Below are 18008 nucleotides of genomic sequence, written 5' to 3'. Positions count from 1 at the left end.
ATTTATTTGATATACAGCATAAATTTTATCATTTTATCTTGAAAAATTTGTGTAAGTTTTTTTTTTATTTACTATTTATTTCTTTAATAATGTACATTGGTTTCAACCATGCATTCAGTCATCTAAAATATATGTTAAGAAAAACATTGCATTTATAATATTGCATAGTATCATTGTTCATCATTTATTTTGATAAAAATGTTTTTATTTGGGCGACACGGTGGCTCAGTGATTAGCACTGTCACCTCACAGCAAGAAGGTCACAAGTTCGAATGCCGACTGGGTCAGTTGGCTCTTTTGTGTTTCCCCCACAGTCTAAAGACATGCTGTATAGGTGAACTGAATAAACTAAATTGGTCGTAGTGTACAGTGTGGGTGTGAATAAGTGTGTATGGATGTTTCCCAGTACTGGCAGGGTGTCTGCTGAGATACATTTTTTAAAGTGTCTTAAATTCGAAAAAAAAAAAAATTACAAATTCACAAAAATGTTGTATTTTAGGTCCTAAATCATTTTAAATGGGTCTTAATTTTCCTTTGCTTATGTAAGTACCCAATTGGTCCAACACACATCCAGTCACCAACAATATTTTTTTTAGCAAAACTCTATTTATAACTAATATTATAACAGTCTGTTGTGCATACATTTAGTTTTAAACATTTACTTAAAGTTATGTTGGAAAAAAAATGTCCCATTAAAAAAAAACCCTTGGCGTTTAGTCCTGTGTAAGTGAAATTTCATTCATAACTTGTGTAAATTTCATTTATGACGGTCTTAAAAATGTTTTAAGTCTTAAATTGTGAAATCTGCATTACCCCTGACTAGGTTGCAGCTGGAAGGCCATCCACTGTGTGAAACATATGCTGATAAGTTGGCGGTTCATTCCGCTGTGGTGCCCCCTGATAAATAAAAGGACTAAGCCGGATGAAAATGAAATGAATTTAATTGTTTGTTTGTTTTTTCAAAATTATTATAACATTAATAGCACAATATCCAATTGTGGCAGTATTACTGCATTATATTGAAATATTTGTCCTTTGGCTTCAATACAGTGTATTTAAATAGATTTAATATTCATAGTAATACTATTTATTTATTTATTTATTTAATACCAATATAGCATAAAAAACTTAAATATGTACTGTATATATTAGCAATATATAGTGTTGGGCTTTTTATCATTACTGGGTTGCAGCTGGAAGGGCATCCGCTGCGTAAAACATATGCTGGAATAGTTGGTGGTTCATTCCACTGTGGTAATCCCTGATAAATAAGGGACTAAGGCGAAGGAAAATGAGTGAATGAATCAGTGTTGGACTTATCACAAAATATATTTTTGCTGTGAAAAGAGATCACTTTTTAGGGGTCCTTGGGATCAAAACACTTAAAAGTCCCTGTCATACACACTTGAGGCGCAGCACATACCCAAAACAGCAACACCCATAAAACACGACGTCTGTCTTTTTATTTTTAAAATTGATTTGATGATGAAAGAATTCAATCAAATCCAAACCTGTCTCATTCCAGATTACAATGTTAAATCATCTGTCACATTTCTGACCACTGTGTTCCCCCTTTGACCCTTACTCTTATACATTCTGTTAGCAAATTTCACACGTTACCGAACAGCAGAATAGCACACAAATGTTCATACATCACAACAACCAGCTTCCTGGGGCTTGAAAAGATCACCATTTCAACCCGGCCTTTGTCTCGGGTGAATGCAGGGCCACTAATTACCTCTCCTCCTCCTCCTTTCAGCGACAGCTCTTCTGTAATGCAGCTTAACACATTCACATCCCACCTCAATGAATATGCATGACGTGCGGTTTAATCCCCCTGATTGACAGCCCGACATCTTAATCAGAGTGATTGATGGAGCTTTCGATCAGATCTCTCCTCCTCCCTCTTTCTCCTCATGCATTCCTATGGCCGTTCCCACACTGTCATTAGCCGTCATGCTAAATAACTTCACCTCCTGATTGCTGAGTCTAGCTTCTGGCCGCTCTTCTTCTGAATAAACGCAGTTTTGGGTGAATGTGTGTGTGTTTTGTGACTTGGTGCTCACTAAGCCCCCCTGCTCTGGTAATTGGACCTGCTTTCTCTCAGCGCAGTTGGAGCTGGCAGAAAAAAAAACAGGCCAGAAAGTCATTCTGCGTGTCCAAATGCACTGCAACAAATCCATGACATCAGTATTCTGGTCAGACTTCAGTTCAGACACAAAGAGAAGAAGGGGAAGCAGGAGAGAAAATGCAAGAGGCACACACTTACGTCTTCTGATTTAGTGTGTTTTTTTCCGAATTATGTTTTTAGGAGAAAATAAGATTGAAGATCAAAGAATAGAGAAATCGGTTGGTGGCATTTAGAGCAGATGGTTGAAAAAGATTAATAGGAAAATGAGTGTTTGACACACAAAACAAAAGCTCAAACGAATATGTGTTTTGGTTTTAAATGGGTTTTGTGAGCTATATGTGATCAGGGATTGATTTTATCGTTTTGGTTACTGTAGCTAGTGGTTATTCAAGCTATTAGACACTTGGGAAATTGCATTTTGTATGACTGTAGTTCACTATTGCATGATAAAATGTACTTACAGTTAAAGTCAGTACTATTGGCCCTCCTGAATTATTAGCCTCCCTGTATATATTTCCCTAATTTCTGTACATATTTCTAAACATAATAATAATTCATATTGTAATTAATATAATTAACAATAATATTTAATAAAACAAATAAGATTTTTTTCAGAATTGTCTTATAGGACAGAGAATAGGTGTTGTTGAATAGTTTTAGGACAACGTTGATGGAAGGTTTTAATTCACTTCAAATATTGACTACTAGAGTTGGGCGATGTCGACCAATTTGGCATTGTACAATGTCTAATGTGAAACATTGCGATAGACGATGGCATCATCGTCATTGGCAGCGGCGAATTAATTATTTATGAATAATTAATTAATTCATAATGAATTAATTATTTGTAGCCTACTGTTTCAACTACCTGACCCACATAGTCTTTGTTTTACCCATAACCAAATCATAAATAAATAAAGATAAGTTAAACACAAATTACCACCTGTCAGTCACTTTTTCCGCGGGACTCTGACATGAATAGGCAGAGTGATCTGTGTTGTTATAATGGCATCGACAAATTTGGTTGCTAAAAAAGGTTTTTGCTTATTTTATCTGGTGTAATTAAACTCTATGCCACAATATATATTAGAAAAATAAAATATTGCATATATTCCCAATATCGTGGAGCCTTAACTAGACCCCTAGTAAACAGCTCTCTAACTGTCATGTTGATTGTATATTACAAATTTAAGAACTCTTTTTTTTTCACAGTATGTTTGGTTTGAGAGTTTATGGGCACAGTTTTGCTCTTGTCTTGATTTCTCAATGAAAATGTCTTTCACGCACAGATCGACAATCACCCTCATTCTCAATACAATCTCAGTGCTTCCCAAGTTTCATCCCCTTTCACTTGCCCCTTCAAAAAGTCAAGTTCTGTAATATAAAAGTCAGTCCTCCAGTGTGAATGTCATACACCATTGGTTTGCGTTACTTTCAAATATACAGCTGTCATGCAAAGCTGTAGATGTGACGTTTGTCTTCATTTGCTTGTTTTGCAGAACCACCTGGATTGGTGAGCTCGATCAGTCGTGGTCTTCTGGCGCAGCAGGTGAGTAACAGAATGCTGGATAAATGACTCAAACACATGGCCGAGCTGTCATGAGGAGAAAATATCTTATTCCAAAACGGCTCTGGTGTATTTAAAGCCTGCCAGATGTATTCAACACCTTGATCATTCTTTAAACTCAACAATTTTTGTTAAATTACCTAAATGGGTAAATTACATCAGTTAGAGGTTCTGAATTCAATGTCAACTTCTTTTTGATTAATCACCTACTTCACTCTCAGTTTTGATCAATATAATGTGTTCTTGCTGAATAATAGTAATGATCATTTCAAAATATGTCTTATTTAATGATTAACAATTAACATTAATATAATTTTTAAGACTATACATGGAAATAAAATGGTAAGAAATACCAGTCTGCAATCCCAGGCTTAACAAGCTGCTTCGTACAGGGTGAAATAACTGTAAGTGGAAGCCAGACACATTAATTTAACAAATGGCTGCTCTTACATGAAAAATATGGTTGATAACTATATTATCATCCACAATAATACATTTTAACAGTCTGTTTACTACAAACACACACTGCAGATTATGCATCTGACACTTTCAATGATATTGTTCGCCTGCATCATGCTTTTTTCAGCATTTTTATCATTTATTGTTTTCCTTTAGGGAACTGATTAATATTGAAGGCATCTGCAAAATCTGATCCTCAGATTTTTTTTTTTACATTTTTTTAGTTGACCTATGGTTTTGGTGTTGGGATTAGGGTTGTGTTTCATGTTGTTTTGTTGTATTTGCTGTTATTGTGGGCAGCTGGTTCGAGCCCCGGCTGGGTCAGTTAGCATTTCTGTGTGGAGTTTCCTCCGCGTGCTCCGGTTTCCCCCACAGTCCAAAGACATGCGATACAGGTGAATTAAATAAGCTAAATTGGCCATAGTATATGTGTGTGCAAGAGTGTGTGGGTGTTACCCAGTGTTGGTGCTGGATAAGTTAGCGGTTTATTTCATTATGGTGACCCCAGATTAATAAAGGGACTTTAATAGCCGAAAAGAAAATGAATGAATGGATACTGTAAGTGTAAGTAAATACATTACTATAGTTAGCACACAGCATCAAAGCTGAACTGTAAAATGTGAGTAAATTTGTTGTCTTAAAAGATTTAATTTAAATAAGTGAGTAAATACACTGTAACTTGGAACTGTTAAAGGTGGAGTAGGTGGTCTGCCAAAATGTACCCATTAATATACACATTAATATCTTTGAAACACAATCCATCCCCTGCCGGTCAAATTCTGAACGAAAAACTGTATTATATCTAGCATGTTTTCAGTTGTGTAGCAAGCAGAACTTGTCATAATGTGCAATACTTCATGCATGCAAGGATCACTGGTCTCACTCTGGCATGTGCTTTGTGCAAAGCAACTACTGTATGCTTAGTGGTTGGTCAGTGGATTGCAGGAATTACATTTATTACTAAGCCATACTTACATGATATTTCAGACTGAATATTCAGAGAAACATGGTAAAAAAGATAGGGAGCGCATTACAAGTTGCCATTGTTCAAAAATGAACCAATGTGATGCAAGTATAAATCCAACTTCAGCTCAGTAAAGTAGGCTAGGTGGAATAGCGCTATTTACTGATGTTTTGTTTGTTAAACTAAATAAAAATCTACATTATCGATGATGTAAAAGGTCCCTTAAAAAACTGAAAATAGTCACATCAGTATTTCGCTAGAAGATTTCTGTAGCTGAACAACACTTCTGTGTGTATAACCCATTCGTAAAACAACACAATCTACATCAGCTTTGCTTGACTGAAATAGTTTAAAAACTAACATTACCTGTCTAACGGAAATCCTTCAGCCATGGTGTCGTCTTTCCTCCAGTGTGTAAAAGTAACTGCAATATTGATTCAGGATTTTAAAAAGTTTTGATTCAGAATTTGTTTTTATCGCTGTCACTGTACGTGCAAATGGCTGATCCGCGTGAACAAAACTACATTTGTTGACAGACAGTTTGGGCTACTTATTATGGGAATTATCGGCTCAACAATTTTTAATTGGACGAACATTTTTTAGTCTTATGCCTTACCCAGAATATAAAAATACATATAAAAACATTTAAATCATTTACCTTAATCATTACTATTGGAACATGAAGAGACTTTCAACCAGAAAAATATTACTGAAGACAATCACTGCACCTTTAAGTTAAATTAACTTAATGTTTATAGTTATGGACATACAGTAGTTCATTTACCTAAATATTTAAATGGCAACGATTTCACTCAATTGAAGTAAAGTCAAATTATATTTTTTTACAGTGTGACATTATTCCCCAAACAGATGATTGTACTATAGTAAATCTCCTAAATATACTGCAGAAAAGCCTCATGAAAGTTGTTGTGAAGGCGAGGGAGTGATGATGTCAGTGTTGCAAATAGGAACCGTTGATGCAGAAGGAAAAGCAAAAATGGCTGAATAAATATATGAATGAAATAAAAGGGGTGAAAGTAGGACACGGGGTCAGAGCTATGTGGGATGCTCATGTACAAACACACACACATACACACACTCACACACTGCATGACCTTTTAGCATGGTAGATCGACCCTTACTGCAAACACACAAATGCTTCATTACTTCTGCCTCGTACACACACACAATGTCCTGACAAATGCGAGTGAGCTCACATACACAAACACAGCACCAGTCAACGTCTGGACACACCTACTCACTGGTTTTATGGGAATTGGCTAGTGACAACACATTAAATTTATGTGCAAAACTAATTCTGAAGCGTTTAAACTCCAATTCAGTTTAGTGAAAGAGCAATCAAAGTGAATGAGAGTCAGTCATGGTCACCGTTCAATTTTATTGAAAAGAAAAGAGCAGCTTTTGGACATTTTGCTAAATATCTACTTTTGTGTTCCATGCAAAAAATGCATTTGTTTTCTGCTAGCAAAAGGAGTGTCATTGAACTTTTAAAGTTTTAAACTTTAGTCAAAAAAAAAAAAAAGTAAATTCAATTCAAAACACATCCATAAATATTTGAATTGGGTTATTAAATACTCAGTAAAACTAATCAACAGCAGACACTTAGGGCTTTGGTTGCATTATGTACTTGTCATTACTGTATGCATACAGTAGTTACTATAATAAATATATTTATCAAAGGAACTATAAAATATTGTTATTTAGCATAGTAATCCCACTGTTGTTCAAGAAGAATACAGCAAAAAAAAAAAAGCTAAAAACTTTTTAGTGCATTTTTAATTAAGACAATAAATTAAAAAACCATGGTAAGAAATACTAGTTTGCAATATAAAGCAACATAATGAGCTTTTGAGTTTTGTACACACAGCAATAGCTGGAAATGGATTAGAGCAGAAGCCAGACACTTTAATATTATTTTAAAATGCCAACTCCGCTCTTATACAAAAAACTCTATGAGGCCGAACGTGCTTTTCCGTTCTAAAATCTTGAGGCACACCACACTGCCTTTTTTGCTGACAAGAAAAAAGAAGCGTGTGTGCTTTTTATGTCACTAGGCAACGACTGAATCAGCTGGGTATTGTGTGAGAGTGTTGCTGTTGATATTGGTATAATTTTAATAATATTGTGAAATTCAAGATTTGAGAGTTATACAGCTCTGGATAACTTAGTACAGCAACCACTAGACTCTCCTCCATCTTCAAAAGTCTCCATAGTCATGTCATCTTGACACAAACACTGCAGTCACCTTAAAGGAAACCCCGCCTCTGCTTTCATTTGATTAGAGAATGAAAGAGACGCGACTGACGTAACGTTTTTTTTTTCAGCTTAGATTTGACTTTTTTCAACTGCGAGCACACATCACTCAATGGCAAAAATGCGAGGCGCAGCAGGCAGTTAAAATGCAAGGCGCACAGAGCGCACAAGGGGCCGATCACAACGTATGCCCTTTTACGTTCTAAAACGCGAAGTGCACGACACTGACTTTTTTGTTGACAAGAAAAAAAAAGCGTGGTGTGCTTTTTATGTTGCTAGGCAATGACTGAATCAGCTGGGTATTGTGCGCGAGTGTTGCTGTTGATATTATTATCATTTTAAAATTTAATAATATTGTAAAATTCAAGATTTGTGCATCATACAGCTCCGGCTCTCTAACTCAATACAGCAACCACTAGTCTCTCCTCCATCTTCAAAAGTTTGCATTGTCATCTTGACAACACAAACACTGCAGCCACCTTAACGGAAACCCCGCCTCTGCTTTCATTTGATTGGAGAATGAAGCAGATGTGATGGACATAACTCGTTTTTTCCACTCAAAGTTGACTTTTTGTTTCCCTGCAAGTGCACAGCATTCAACAACGTGAGGAGCAGCAGGCAGTTAAAACACTCACGGCCGTTAGTAAATCATTCAAAAAAGACACCTCTCAAGGCAGAAAAATTAGCTCGATGTGATTGGCTCCTATGTGTTGTTTCATATATGGCTAAATTGTTTTCTTCATTCACAATTTGCATGTCGGGTAACTTAAAGGATTAGTTCACCAAAAATGTTGTTATCAATTACTCTAATGACTAACATGTCTTTCCAATCTTCTGAGACATTTACATTTACATTTAGTCATTTAGCAGACGCTTTTATCTAAAGCGACTTACAAATGAGGACAAGGAAGCAATTCACACAACTATAAGAGCAGCAGTGAACAAGTGCTATAGACAAGTTTCAGATGTGTAAAGTCTAAGAAGCAAAGCATTAGTAAAAAAAATTTTTTTTTTTCTTTTTTTTTTTTTTTTTTCTTTTTTTGAGAGAGAGAGAGAGAGCACAGTTAGTGGTATAGCCAGAGAGGCAGTTGCAGATTATGAAGGAAAGTGGAGACTAAACAGTTGCGTTTTTAGTCGTTTCTTGAAGACAGCAAGTGGCTCTGCTGTTCTGATGTAGTTAGGGAGTTCATTCCACTAACTGGGCAGATTGAATGTGAGAGTTCGGGAAAGTGATTTCTTCCCTCTTTGGGATGGAACAACGAGGCGACGTTCATTCACAGAACGCAAGTTTCTGGAGGGCACATAGACTGCAGAAGTGAGAGCAGATATGAAGGAGCCAAGCTAGAGGTCACTTTGTAAGCAAACATCAGAGCTTTGAATTTGATGCGGGCAGCAACTGGCAGCCAGTGCAAACGGGTGAGTAGCGGAGTGACATGTGCTCTTTTGGGTTCATCAAAGACCACTCGTGCTGCAGCGTTCTGAAGCAGCTGAAGAGGTTTGATAGAACTAGCTGGTAGCCCGGCTAGCAGAGAGTTGCAATAGTCCAGTTTGGAGAGAACAAGAGCTTGAACAATGAGTTGAGCTGTATGTTCAGATAGGAAGGGTCGGACCTTTCTGATGTTGTAGAGTGCGAATCTGCAAGATCGAGCAGTTCTAGAAATGTGGTCAGAGAAGTTCAGTTGGTCATCAATTGTTACTCCAAGGCTTTTTACCATTTTGGATGCAGTGATGGTTGCTCCGTCCATCTGGATTGAAAAGTTATGGTGAAGAGTCGGGTTGGCAGAAACTTCAAGCATTTCCGTTTTCGTGAGGTTAAGCTGGAGATGATGATCTTTCATCCAGTGTGAAATGTCTGACAGGCAGGCTGAAATGCGAGCTGGAACCGAGAGATCGTCAGGGTGAAAAGAGAGGTATAGCTGGGTGTCATCAGCATAGCAGTGGTAGGAAAAACCATGTTTCTGAATGACTGTTCCTAAAGATGCCGTGTAGATAGAGAAGAGAAGTGGCCCAAGAACAGAGCCCTGAGGTACCCCAGTGTTTAGATGCTGTAGGTTGGACACTTCTCCCCTCCACGACACCCTGAATGACCTGTCCGAGAGGTAGGAACTGAACCATTGAATAACAGTGCCTGCGACGCCCAGTGACTCAAGCGTAGATAGCAGGATCTGGTGGTTTACAGTGTCAAAAGCAGCTGATAAATCCAGCAAGATGAGGACAGATGATTTAGAGTCTGCTTTAGCCAGTCTGAGATCCTCCACGACCGAGAGCAGGGCAGTCTCAGTTGAGTGGCCTTTCTTAAAGCCAGATTGCTTGTTGTCCATGAGGTTGTTTTGAGTAAGAAAGTCTAGGACATTTGGTTGTGTTCTGAACACATAAGATATTTTAGGTGAAATCCTAGAGCTCTCTTATCCTTTATAGATCTCGACGTGTTCAGAAGTCCAGAAAAAAATAAAAACATTGTCAAAACATTTCATGTGACTTCAGTTACCACTTACAGTGGTTAAACTGTAGTCATACGAAACTCCAAGAACACATTTGTGCACCAAAAAAAACTGTAAATATGACTTTGTTCACCTAATTTTTCTCTTCTACAACTGGTCAGGGTGTGTATTTACTATGGGCAGTAAAATGTCATGTAATGTGTGTATTTATATAGCGCATTTATTGTGAAAGGCCATACACCCAAAGCGCTTTACAATCATTTCTCCACACCACCACCAGTGTGCAGCATCCACTTGGATGATGCGACAGCAGCCACAGGACAATGGCACCAGTGCTTTCACCACACACTAGCTATTGGTGGAGTGGCGAAACAGTGACAGTGATTGAGCCAATTCAGTGGATGGGAATGATTGGGAGGCCGGTAAGGGCCAATGGAGGGAATTTGGCCAGGACACCGGGGTTACACCCCTACTCTTTACAAGAAGTGGCATGGGATTTTTAATGATCAGAACCTCGGTTTAACCTCTCATCCAAAAGAAGGCGCTCACTGACAGTATAGCGTCCCCTTCACTTTACTTGGGCATTAGGACTCACACAGACTGCAGGTTGAGTGCTCCCTGCTGGCCACCTTAACACAACTTTCAACAGCAACCTAGTTTTCCCATGTGGTCTCCCGTCAAGGTACTGACCAGGCTCAGCCCTGCTTAGCTTAAGTGAGTAACCGATCTTGGGCTGCAGGGTGATATGTTATTGCCCAAAGTAACTGCACATCCTGATCTGACACGTGATACATACAGTAGGCAAACAAAGTTGTTGTTTTTTTTTTGTGCAGTTTTCTTATTTTTAAAAGCTGAGTGGAACTGTATGAAAGCATAAATGTTACACTATTGTAATAGCCTACTGCAAATATTTTCCCATCATTTATAGCCCTCAGAACGCTTACACACTTGCTTTTTTAACATGTTTCTGCATGACCTGCAGGTCACTGAACTTTCACCTACGCTTGAATCCTAGGCTTTAGATCGATCCTGTTTATTCCTCCCACACTCCCACACTCACCCACTAGAAGATGAGAACATACTCCACAAAGATTCCTCTGATAAAGATCTGCTCTCTCTGTCTCATACACACCCACACACACTCACACAATGTGCATATGGTTTCAATCCTTCCAGCTGTCCCACGACTGCAGTCACAAGAGGCCAGCCTCAATATGATCCAACTTGTGTGCCTGAATGATCAAAAGTGTTATCCTAATGCAGCATTCATCTTGACAGCAAATTTGGATTTAGTTTTAGTCTTAGTCTAAAATGGAATTTAGTTTTAGCCAACTAGAAGTTCAGGCATGTTATTTTAGTTCTGAGTGTGCTTCACACAGGTAAGTGGGCTTGACAAACCACCTGTAGGAACACTCTTTCTCCATATACGGAGGACACTTCTTAAACTTCATCTTACAAGGACCAAGCGGCAACCACCAGCTCTCCCTCGGGAAGCCAATACGGAAGTAACTGAAACTGCAATTCATCAAAATTCATCCGCTAGTTCTGGCTCCATAATAGAGCAAATTGCAATTGAGCCCACTGTTAGAATGGCCAACATTACAGCAGAAAAAAGGTGTTTACAGCCTGGTACAAAGAATGATTTTGGTTCATTAAGCTATTATTACCCTCCATGACAACTGTGAGGGGGGTGAATTTTTTTATAACTCATCCATTACCTTTATATTAGGTTATTTTAAGTTTGCATAATTAAGGGCGTGGCCACTTGAGTGACAGCTAGGTCTCGCTGGTCACCGTCACTTCACCTCAGCTGAATTCGGCAGATTAGCCACTGATCTCGGAATATTCATCATATTTTTGTTTTGTTTTATGTGACTTTACACAGTAAACTGCCTTTTGGGATTATTTCTTACAATTATCAGATGATATGGGATGCTGTGTGCACTTAATTGTGCTCACAAACCATTTATGTGGCCTCGTTTCCCATGTGAGTAAAGTTATATACTTATATACCATCTCTATAAATGTATTTGTTTTATTTAAGATCATTTATCATTAATAATTTTCTTTAGACCCGTAAAGCACTCCAGAATGTGACAGATTGATTAGCTGTAGGCTCTAGAACAGTCATCTGAAGCGTTGTCCTACAGTGTTATGCCTGGATTTCATCAATAGTCTTGCATTTACTAACACACACTATATTTGAAGTGTTTGGAAGTAATTCGCGTTTTCCTCCTGTAGAAAAACGTCATAACAACAATGCTTAGTGGCTCAATGTATGACTACAGTGTTTTTAAAAGTCTAAACACTTTATTGATGTAGTGTACAGCCAAGCACATGTGGTCCGAACACAAACGAGTCGCAGGTAATGAAGTATTAAGCGTTTCTCCCAAAGTAAAGTCTGTCTGCCAGGTCTAAGCAAAGTGCCAGCAGGTGTCTAGCTCCGCTCACTCTCTGCCTCTTTGCCCTTGCTTGGTATCCCGCTGTGGGTGCGATGACGTGCGAACAAAATGGCGACGGTTGTAGTTTCTCTTGCAGTGTTCAGAAACCTATGGGTGACGTCACGGATGCTACGTCCATATATTTTACAGTCTATGACAAGGACTATATAAGGAAAACAATGCACCACAAATCATGTTGCACGCCTTGTTTTCATCAACTGTTAGCTCCTTTACACAATATCTTGCAAAATATCCAACACAGGGTCATTGTGAAAACGTACCTCCGTATACATTTTTGGAGAGCGCTTATTATGTAGCCAGAGCTACATATTGCTGCAGGAAGAGAGAAATCTGAAATCTGAAAAAGCGAACACATCGGCTTCTAGTGCATTCGCGAAAAAAAACGAACATCCTGGGACGTATTTTACGCTATTCAGAAATATATGCAGGGGTATGTATCCATAATGAGCCTGGGTTAAAAATATTGTTATTTGTTATGTAAAAGGGCTTCTACTTTCTGCCTTACGTTATGTGTATACAGTGATTCCGTAAGGAATTGATAGCACTTCACTTTTTCCACATTTTTTTTATGTTACAGCCCGTTCCAAAATGGATTAAATTAATTTATTTCCTCAAAATTCTACACACAATGCCCCATAATGAGAATATGAAAAAATATTTTTTGAAATTGTTGCAAATTTAATAAAAATAAAAAACCCTTAAAAATCACATGTACATAAGTATTCACAGCCTTTGCTCAATACTTCGTTGATGCACCTTTGGCAGCGATTACAGCCTCAAGTCTTTTTGAATATGACGCCACAAGCTTGGCACACCTGTATTTGGTAATTTTTGCCCATTCCTCTTTGCAGCACCTCTCAAGCTCTATCAGGTTGGATGGTAAGCGATGGTATACAGCCAACACAATCCTTGAAATTTTATTGGAACTTAATTGTTTTATGTTTAATCCACATAAATGTGTTAAAATTGTTAAGTTAACTTAATCAAATTGTTTAGGGACAGCATGAATGAATTTTGTGGAACCCTGTATTTTTTACAGTGTATCACCTCCCTGTCTAAGGCCCTTCTCACCTGATCACTCAGCTTAGATGGCTGAACCTGGTGGTTCCAAACATCTTTCACTTATGGATGATGGAGGCCACTGTGCTCATTGGAACTTTCAGAGCATCAGACATTTTTTTGTAACCTTCCCCAGCCTTGTGCCTCGAGACAATCCTGTCTCGGAGGTTTACAGACAATTCCTTTGTGTTAATGCTTTGTTTGTGCTTTGACATGCACTGTCAACCCTGGGCCCTTATATAGACAGGTGTATGCCCTTTCAAATCATGTCCAATCAACTAAATTTACCACAGGTGAACTCAAATTAAGCTTCTGAAACATCTCAAGAATGATCCGTGGAAACAGAATGTACCTGAGCTCAATTTAGAGCTTCAGGGCAACGGCTGTGAATACTTATGTACATGTGATTTTTCAGGTTTTTTATTTTTAATAAATTGCAACAGTTTCAAAAAATCATTTTTTACATTGTTATTATGGGGTATTGTGTGTAGATTTTTGAGGAAGTCAAATTTATTTAATCCATTTTGAAACAAGGCTGTAACATAAATAAATATGGAAAAAGTGAAGTGTTGTGAATACTTTGTAATGTAGTTTAAGTATGTATAGTACATGCATAATTGGTAGTTAGTATATTTAGATTACCGCTCCATTTATTAGTTGTTTATAGGTTTAAAATTGCTCTTACATCCACATTTTTTTTTAAAGATTATGTTTATTTATGCAGCACCATGTTCTTGTGAGACATTTTGTATGTCCACATGTAGAAAAAGGACAATAAAGCTTAACTTAAACTTGATCTAGTTTTAGTTAATGAAAACTTGACATATTACCAATAAGATTATTATTACTGTAATTAACCTTACTATTACTGTAATTAACCAATTATATATTAATTATTATTACTGTAATTAACCAATCTACTCTCCCCAAAACTATATTCTTTTCATTAATGTGTTTGTCGACAGTGGTGGTCAAAGTACTGTATGTACGGACCATTAAATCACAAAGGCTGTTTCCATCCATCCATCCATCCATCCATCCATCCGTCCATCCGTCCATCCGTCCATCCATCCATCTGGTTGTCTTAAACCATACTGTATATAAAAGTGTGTGTGTGTGTGTGTGTGTGTGTTTTTATATTTCTGAATATGAAGAGGAATAGAAAAAGACATCAGTGGTTAGAGAAGCTGCGCATAGAGGGAATGGGTGAGAAAGAGACATGGTCTGTTTCGTCTCCCAAGGTTTCTGTCTAAGTCTCACTTTCTCCTTCACACACAGACACACATGCACACGCATACACACTTTCTCTAGGGATGAGATATGCTCTAGAAAGCAGGCATCCTGATTTCCCAGCAGGCTGTGCTAATGGAACATCAGGTTCAATCTGGCCCTCGCTCTGTTTTGTTTCATTTTGTTTTACCTCATCTCTGTGAGGTTACTGTACATTTCTCAGGCCCAGTTCTGCGTGAGTGGCGGATGGGTGAGTTATAGTCTGTACTGACTTGCATCAACTATAATTTTGTTAGTACTTTGCAAGATTAGTTTTGTTTTATTTTTTATGGATTTTTTAAAACATTATTATCATCAATGACGGACTAAAACATGAGGACCTACATGAGGACCAAAGCTCATCATCACAGTCAATGTTTAAAAAAAATCTTTTAATAAGTCTATTTACGTGTTTTACTTTTTATTCTGTGATAATAAATGTTGACTTTTCATGTCTTTTATAAGCCTTCTAAACAAAAAAAATATATTTCAAAATATGTATTATAACACACAAATGGCTCTATTTTAACGATCTAGGCGCAAAGTTTAAAGCGCATCAAGCATTAAGGGCATGTCCGAATCCACTTTTGCTATTTTAAGGACAGAAAAATACGCTCTGCGCCCCAGCGCATGGTCTATCAGGGTTGTGCTTAATGAGTTATGGGTGTTTTAAGCATAGTATGCATTAAACCAACCAGAGTCTCATCTCCCATTCCCTTTAAAAGTCAGTTGCGTCACGCCATGGCACATTTGTTATTTACATGACAGACTTTGTAAGTGGAAAAACTGAAGGCTTTACTAGCGAGAAAACTGTTAAACAGACCATCTGCAGTGCAAGGATAAAGAATGAGCCTCCTCCATTTGGCCTCTTTACTTTCTCGTTACTTTTACTCTTTACTTTACTCCTTTACTTTTGTGGAGTAAGGAATCAATGCACCGTTAATACACCTCTATTTTGGACCAGCACACCTATGTGTCCACAAAGTGGCACAAATGGATTTGCTGTTTAAAAAATGCAGTGCAAAACCTGAAAATTAGGGTTGTGCAGGTATGAAAATAGCAATAAATCACGCCAAACACGTCTTGTGCCTTATTGCTCCATGTGTATGATAGAGCCCAGAGAAGCCAAACAGCTTTGAATGGACCCATAATAGCTGTTTCTAAACTATCTTTCCCTTCAAATTTGCAAAATTCATATCTGCCACATTTTAAACATATTTGCGCTTTGTTTCTCTTTATTTGCTTTGTGGAAAGTTAAAAATAGCTTCTTCAGAAACATGAGTCACTGTACGTGTTTTCTTCAGTGTCAAAGGAACATCCTTCTCTTTTGTAAAAGCAAAAGTTGCAGGGACAGTTGTTGTTGTTGTCAGTCCTCCTCCACATCAGATGTGCTAATGCTCCTTGGAGCTGCTCAAGCGTCTGTAGGTGTGAGTCTGAGCTATCAGTCAAACTCCACCACGCAGTGACTGGCGGATGGACGCATTCGTTCTAATAAGGTCAATCTTTTTTCTTAATTGGACACATTCTCGGTGGGCAGCGATTCCCAATCTAAGTCCAAAAAATTAGCATGTGTAATCTCGAAAATCCCAGAAGAGAGCCAGAGCTAATCCATCATTCTATTTCTAAAGGTTATTTTGGGAGAAAACTTCATTAGATTTAGCACTCCTTACTTTGAGTGCGTGTCAGCAAAAGTGTTGGTTGAGGCGAGATGTGGGGGGGATGTGGGATGGAGAACACTTTCAGGATACCTTTAAATGTGTGTTTTTAAGGGATAGTAGGCCCAAAATATTTATCTTTGCTGCTTTTTCAAACTATTTATGTAAAATGAGTTTTTTTGGGACAACAAATTGCTTTATGTTAAATCCAAATTTGTTAAGTTAACTTACAGTCCCCAAGAAATCAAAAGTAACCATTTGATTTGGTTAGCTCACATTGCTAGTTTTGTGGTGAACAACTCATCTGTGCATGTCATGAAGAAAAAAAAATAGTTTGCCCTTCTAATCTTTAATGGAAATCTAAAAAATACACTACCAGTTTTTTTCCAGTTAAGATGTCAGATCACGTATATTTTAGGAATTGGGCTAGGCTAACACATTTAACCATGCTGTTCCAACTGTCAGTTTTGTCAACAAACAGAAATGTTAAGGAGGAGGGGGAGTCTATTAGGTTGTAATAATTCTCCACAAACTCTTTTCTCGATCTTTCTGAGTGAAATAGTTTAATACATCTGTTCAGCTCGCAGTAAAAAAAAAACAAGCCACACCCACTGTTTCTCATTTAATATTAGTTTCTCTAGCACTCGCTTTAAATGATATCAATCGATTAAATGAGCGTTATTAGTTGTTATCACCCTACTTGTAGACTCAGAAGGCTGTAATCATCCTTCCACATGGTTAAACAGCTATACTAATAGAGATGACAGATCTGTTTTTACATTACTGTGACTGTTGGGTTTAGGATTGGGGTGGGGTAGACGTTAATAAAATACAATTAGTTACAATTACGATTGGTAAATTTAATAAACAGTAATATAATTCCTATTCACTTCTGGCCGCAGCAGTATGGGACCTATAGCTGAATAACCATGTGGATGGATAAAAACAGCCTTCTAAGCCTATCAGTAGGCTCAGAAGACCCCTACTGGCCTATATCTATAAGCTGATAACCACTAATAATGGCCATTCAATCGAATCTCTAGGAACTGAGATAAATAATAAAATAAAATAAATAAATAACAACAGCTTCCGGTTCATGGGGACTTTTAATTTGTGTTAAAACAACATGAATGAATTATGTGGAACCCTACTTTTTTTTTTTATGTATTAATTTATGCAGCTACAGACCATCCAATACATTTTTGTTCTGGAGAATATCATACAAGATTGTAAAAGATTCATGTAATGCAAATCTATGGCTATCATCACTTTGAGAGTGAATAAAATGCATATACAGATATTTTTTGTGGCTAACAACATTTTGAGAGTCCAAAAAGTGAGTCCATACACAGACAAAACTAAATGAATACCCAATACTTTTCAATGACACATTGAGATCTTATGAAGCAAAACGATTAGTCTGGAAGAGAAACTGAACATTATATGACCCATTATTACATTTAAATCACTGTCACGTGTTGAATTCCAGTGTTTTTTTTCATTCACTGTTTTGTTTTTTGTTTATTTATTTTTTGGGACAGGTCAAAAAACGTCCCAGCAGGCACACAACATCATAGGACATTAAAATTAGGTTAGATTTATGTCGTGACGTCAAGTGACCAAAATGCAATGTCAGGTCAACATTATTTTGACGTCCAATAACAATGTCAAATGACGTTGATATTTGGATGATTTAAGGTTGTGTTGAAAAATGACCAAAATCCAAC

At 37.4% G+C, this 18008-nt stretch overlaps 1 protein-coding gene across 1 annotated transcript in view; it reads left to right on the top strand.

The window, feature by feature from the left end:
- sulf2b (sulfatase 2b) overlaps positions 1-18008 on the top strand; it is a 371838-nt gene that overhangs the window by 57371 nt on the left and 296459 nt on the right. Inside the window, exon 2 of the mRNA XM_056449039.1 lies at positions 3631-3680. The gene's annotated coding sequence lies outside the window, so the exon portion shown is untranslated. The remainder of the gene's footprint in view (positions 1-3630; positions 3681-18008) is intronic.

Source organism: Danio aesculapii, chromosome 23 (genome assembly GCF_903798145.1).
Source record: "Danio aesculapii chromosome 23, fDanAes4.1, whole genome shotgun sequence".
NCBI classification, from domain to species: Eukaryota; Metazoa; Chordata; class Actinopteri; order Cypriniformes; family Danionidae; genus Danio; species Danio aesculapii.
This window is presented reverse-complemented; position numbering and strand designations above follow the sequence as displayed.